Source organism: Rhinopithecus bieti, unplaced genomic scaffold, assembly GCF_001698545.2.
Source record: "Rhinopithecus bieti isolate Rb0 unplaced genomic scaffold, ASM169854v2 scaffold_5982, whole genome shotgun sequence".
Taxonomy (NCBI): Eukaryota; Metazoa; Chordata; class Mammalia; order Primates; family Cercopithecidae; genus Rhinopithecus; species Rhinopithecus bieti.
Genome location: NW_016805132.1, coordinates 1,032,215 through 1,038,221, shown reverse-complemented (window position 1 = coordinate 1,038,221; position 6,007 = coordinate 1,032,215).

Genomic DNA, 6,007 nt, shown 5'->3' with positions numbered 1-6,007 from the left:
TTCTTGTGATAGTTTGCTAAGAATGATGGTTTCCAGCTGCATCCATGTCCCTACAAAGGACGCAAACTCATCCTTTTTTATGGCTGCATAGTATTCCATGGTGTATATGTGCCACATTTTCTTAATCCAGTCTGTCACAGATGGACATTTGGGTTGATTCCAAGTCTTTGCTATTGTGAATAGTGCTGCAATAAACATACGTGTGCATGTGTCTTTGTAGTAGAATAATTTATAATCCTTTGGGTATATACCCAGTAGTGGGATGGCTGGGTCATATGGTACATCCAGTTCTAGATTAAATGTCTTCTTAGAGTCTAAGTGGAGATGGAGAGGTGGCAGTTTTTCTGTAGTTCAGAAGAAAGGTCCATGTAAGAAATACCAACTTGGATTTTACATAAAGTCATTAGTCTAGATGAGATCTCTTAGAAGATGTTTCTAAGTACTAAATACTAAGTCCTGAGGCTCTACAATGTTACAAGCACAGAGAAATGAAGGATTTGAAAAAGAGCATCCAGTGAGGACAGAAGAGAACCAAGAGAAAGTGGTGTCTTGGAGACAGAAAGAAGAAAATGTTTCAAGGAGGTGAGACAATCAAAAGAGTCAAAGGTAAGAAAGGAGTTGATCATAAGAATGGAGGACATGAATGAAAACAGTGATTTGGGTAGGCAGAGGCTGATTAAGAGAGATTTCTATTGAATTTACCATTTTCACTATGTCTTTCAACATTCAATCAGGAACATGAAGCATTTAGTTGATCATCAGCTGGTCTCTGAGATTTAGAATTCGTTGCCACCTTTTATATCTTAACAGCCACATTCTTCTCTGATGCAAACACAGTTGGGGTTCTAACCCTGTAGATCCCAGTGCCTTGTTTTTGGTCTGTGTTATGGCTCACAAAACAATGTTCAATGAAAATTAAGTGATTAAGTAGACAAAAAAATGAAATGTGGAAAGCACTCTTCCTTGTGCCTTGTGCACCAGGAACCAATTCCAAGTCTGCACATGAATGGGGCCATCCAGCTGTAGTGTGAGACATCTCTCCAGCACATTCTGGATAGTAATTTTAAAAAATATGCCAATGATACTACGTAACATCTAAGGGTCATCTGATAAGGGAATTTGGCTGATAATTCATTCTTCATTTTTTCTCCTAATATCGTATCATTATCATTTTGGCTGGTTTTATAGCTTCCGTGTGACAGCGTGATTTGCAACAGTTTCCACTACAAGAAGTGTTAAGTTTGAATAATGCCTGTGTACTCTTGGGTTGAATTTCACCGTTAGCCACAAAATTAATCATTCTTACTGAGCTTGGGACCCTTCCAAACCTTGTCCTGTGTGTCTCTTCGTTTAGCTGTTTCATTTGTATCCTTTAAATTATCCCTTGTAATCAGTGGGTAAACTAGAAAAAAAATTCATTTCTTTTTGCAAAGCATTATTTGTGCTTGTTCTGGAAAAAAAAGTGACTAAATTTATTTATCTGAATAGTCTCTAGTATTATTCAAAATATTATGAAAAGAGCAACATCATCAACTCCACTTAGGACAAATATTCATGAGAAAAGCAAGGCAGACTGGCAGTAGGGGACAGGACACTAGAGGACAAATGAATGTGGATCTAGTGTCAGCTAAGTTTAGCTCATAATTGCTGTGTACCCTGTTAGCACCATCCCATTTTCTGCTTGTTTCAAGACAGAGATTCATATGGGGGATTCTCCTTTGAGTCTTGTCCACTATTTAGGTTATGAACTTATTGTTTACTATTTAGGTTTATGAGCTATGGTATTTTTGCTACTGTTTTCATCACTGTCTTTTCATTTTAATGAACCACTTGAAGCCATTGATCCTTTTTTTTTCTTTTTTTTTAAGATAGAGTCTTACTCTGTCGCCCAGGCTGGAGTGCAGGGGCGTGATCACGGCTCACTGCAAGCTCCGCCTCCCAGGTTCACGCCATTCTCCTGCCTCAAACTTCCGAGTAGCTGGGACTACAGGCGCCTGCCACCACGCCTGGCTAATTTTTTGTATTTTTAGTAGAGACGGGGTTTCACTGTGTTAGCCAGGATGGTCTCGATCTCCTGACCTCATGATCCGTCTGCCTCGGCCTCCCAAAGTGCTAGGATTACAGGCATGAACCTCTGTGCCTGGCCTATCCTTTTTTTAAATACCCCAAAATAAGAATATAACTCAGAATAAGTATAATATAAAATAGAAATCTGACAAATGCGAATGAGCAAGTACACAAGGGTTGTGAAAGTACATTGGCCCATGAGAACTGTTCTCAGGTGAGGAAATGGTACTCAGTCAAACTGTCAAGGGCCTCTGAACCATGTATGGCCACAATTATTAAGAAATGAAAGGGATTTCTGTGAAAACATAAGAAATTTCACAACTCAGATCTGTTAAATTCGTAGGTCAACGAAATGGTTTCATCACATTCTCTACTAAAACTAACAAGCCACCCAGATTGATTCCAAAAATGCTCTAATTGCCTACCTCTCTCTCTATCCATGTCTTTTGCAATATGGCTTTTTAGCTACCTTCATCAATAAGTAGAATTTATCCTTGAATTTGAACTTACCGGGTGACTTCCTTGTACAGTAGAATGTGGGGAAAATGACACTTTCCTTGTGAGCCTAGGCCTCGAGAGGTCATTCTTATTTATATTTATTTTCTTGGACCTCTGGAAGTCCAAGTTTAATAGCACAGGCTAGCATGCTGAAGGATGAGAGACCATGTGGAGGAAAGCTGATACACACAAGGCTGCCCTAAACCATCCAGCCCTCTACCAACCAGCCAGCTGACCACAAACATATGAGACCAAGCAAGATCAGCCAACCCTGGCCCAGATCTGCCAAACCATCTAGTTGACTCATAGAACAATAATAAATGATTATTTTTCAAGTCACTGAGTTTTTGGGGTGGCTTGTTATGCAGTGCTAGCCAACTGATTCACCATCTGTCTTCTGTTTGATGGACCACACTTTAAGAAAAATCAAAGAGGCAGAAAACTTCATGAGTATAGGGATCACATCTATATTTTCAACTTTTAGCTCTCCAATATCTAAATTAGGGTTTGGCACACTGTCAACACTCTCTAAGCACTTACTGAATTAATGAATCTATCAACTGCCTACCATCATCTCTACCACCATTTTACATCATGTATTCTGAACATTATCAGCATCCTTTCAAACTGACATAAAGCTCATCTCTTCAGGAAGGAAAAAAAAATTGAGTTAGGCCTCTACAAACAGTATTTTCCAAAAAAAAGTACCAAGTTCAGAAATAGGTAAATTATTTGAGTAAACCATTCATTTGAAACAATTAAACCAATTTGCAAATGACTTCATTATGATAAAAGCAGATATCTTTCTTAACAAAAGGATTTTAACTGACATTTTAAAAAATAATTTACACTCCTTTGTCTTAATGAGAAAATTTGCACATAACCCTATTTCTTTATTGATTTTATTATTCATTTTCATCATTATCATGAATGTTTAGAAAATTTCATGAGGTTCTCATAGTAATTATAATTGTAAACATTTACTAAGCATTCACATGTGGTATTGTGCTGTTCTCTGCAGAGAAATGCAGTGCATTAAAGAAAGCCACCTGCAGTCTTGATTCCCTTTTTCCACATATTCACAGATTCTGCAGATTAGGATGCAGACATCTGGGCAGAGGGGACTGTTATGCTGCTGACCACTGCCTTTAAGTACTGAAGGGGGAATCAGGCCTCTCTGAGTAGGTGTTGGGAAGTTTCTTTCTGGGGCTATTAGGATTCTATTAGCTATTATGAGTTTTTGAGTCCATTATGACTGATTTCTCTGAAAAGGTAGGGTTTGTCTTGCTCACACATAGCTTTATATAGTGTATCCAATAAGGCTTTGCAAAAACAAGAGGCACATAAATCAAAAGCTCCAAATCTGGGGAACTTCTGTAAAGTTTGGATTCCTGGGATGCACTCTTATCTATTAAATCAGACTCTCTGGGGGTGATACTGAGGACTATGCATTTTTCAGAACCTCCCCTGGTGACTCACGGCACACACGCTTGGGGAACACTGATACAACATACTGGGTTTGGGGTGTTGACTGAAATGTTTTTTCCTCTGGGCAGGATGCCCATGGAGCTGCAGAGTTGGTGCTCCGGGATTCCACAGAGCAATGCTGCACTGCATTTTCCCCAGTGGACGCTTCACCTTGCCCACACAGACATCTCAATGTGTTCAGTGAAACTGCTGTGTATTTCAAAATCTGTTCCAAAAAGAAAAGCCTAGAACCTCACCAAACCAAACTTGAATGTAAAGACGTTCATTTTTGTATCATCTAGTGTTGTGGTCTTTCTGCTCCTTAGCTCAGCTAGGTTCAAGCTTTTGTCTTGCAACCAGGAGGAATTAGGCATGCAGATACCAGAGTGAGTGGAGCAGAATTTATTAAGCAAAAGGAAAGCTCTCAACCAAGAAAGGACGCAGTTTGGGGGGTTGCCCTACCCAACGGCAGGAAAGTCCCCCGTGTGGCTGGGTGTGGGGCCTTTTATGGACTCAGAATTGGGAGTGAATGCTGATAGGTTTATGAGTACGCAAAAAAGGTTGAAGTGAAGACACCACTCAAATGTGGGCGTGACTGTAGAAAACCAATTAGAAAAGGGTAAGTATATGTAAAATAGGCGAAGGGTGGGGGACACACCAAACAGGAAGACAAGTTCTCAATTCAGTCCGAGGATTTAGCTTGTATCTTGGCTTTCAGGCTTTAAACCGTCTTCAGCTTGGAGGTGGGATTTCAACGGGGACCCACCCCTATCTGCCGAGGCATTTGGCTGCTTCCTGCCACTCTCACTAGTAGTTTAAGAACCCAAATCCTGGCCGGGCGCGGTGGCTCACGCCTGTAATCCCAGCACTTTGGGAGGCCGAGGCGGGCGGATCACAAGGTCAGGGGGTGGGGACGACAGGTGAAGCCCGTCTCTAATAAAAATGCAAAAAAAAAAAAAAAAAAAAAGCCGGGCGCCGTGGCGGGCGCCTGTAGTCCCAGCTACTCGGGAGGCTGAGGCAGGAGAATGGCGGGAACCCGGGAGGCGGAGCTTGCAGTGAGCCGAGATAGCACCACTGCACTCCAGCCTGGTGGACAGAGCGAGACTCCGTCTCAAAAAAAAAAAAAGAACCCAAATCCTACTGTGCTATCCAAGCCAATGATACTAGCTTTCGACAGACATATTTTTATCCATAAACATGATACTATAGAGCACATCTTTCATCATGGCACAGAACTTCATCATTTGAGAAAGTATAAAGGAACTTAGGAACAAAATGACCGGTATCTCCAGCGTTTGATAGCTGACCTGACTCACTTCACAGGCCTCAGTCACAGTCCCAACTGGGCAACCATGCCTGGTGTGGGAAGTTCTTGTCCTAATTAAAATAAATAAATCTTTGGGATCTTACCTTTTCAGGAACTGGAATGGTCTCAAGTCATCGCTATTTGGGAGGTAAAAAGTGATCTTAATAACATTTTAAAAACATCATCTCTTGAAAGACCATTTTCTGGGCAAAACACATATAGAATGAATAGCTTTCCAGCAAATACTGCCACTTTTATAACAGGGGCACATGAGTTTAGTGCCTAATTTGAGACACAGGAAACTTCCCTGCCTTCCTTCCCCCATGATCAGGCAGTCTGCACTCAAGCCCATGTATACCGTATCCCACCCGTAACCCAGCCCTAACCTGGAAATGCTCTGCAGGTCTCCAGTCCAAAATCCCTTCAGACAGCGAAGACAACAGGTAGAAAAAATTAGACTTTGTCTTTCCTTGATTTACTGGCTCTGATTTTTACCAAATCAATAGAAGAAGTGGCAGGTGTGTCCTGTATCCAAAAACTTGGGACATAACTCTGCCCCTCTTGATCTTATTTTGCCCAGACACTTCCCAAATTCCTTCCCACACCTACACCCCAGGAAAAAGCAGCCTAGGCAGCCACTTTTTTTTTTTTTTTTTTTTTTTTTTTTTC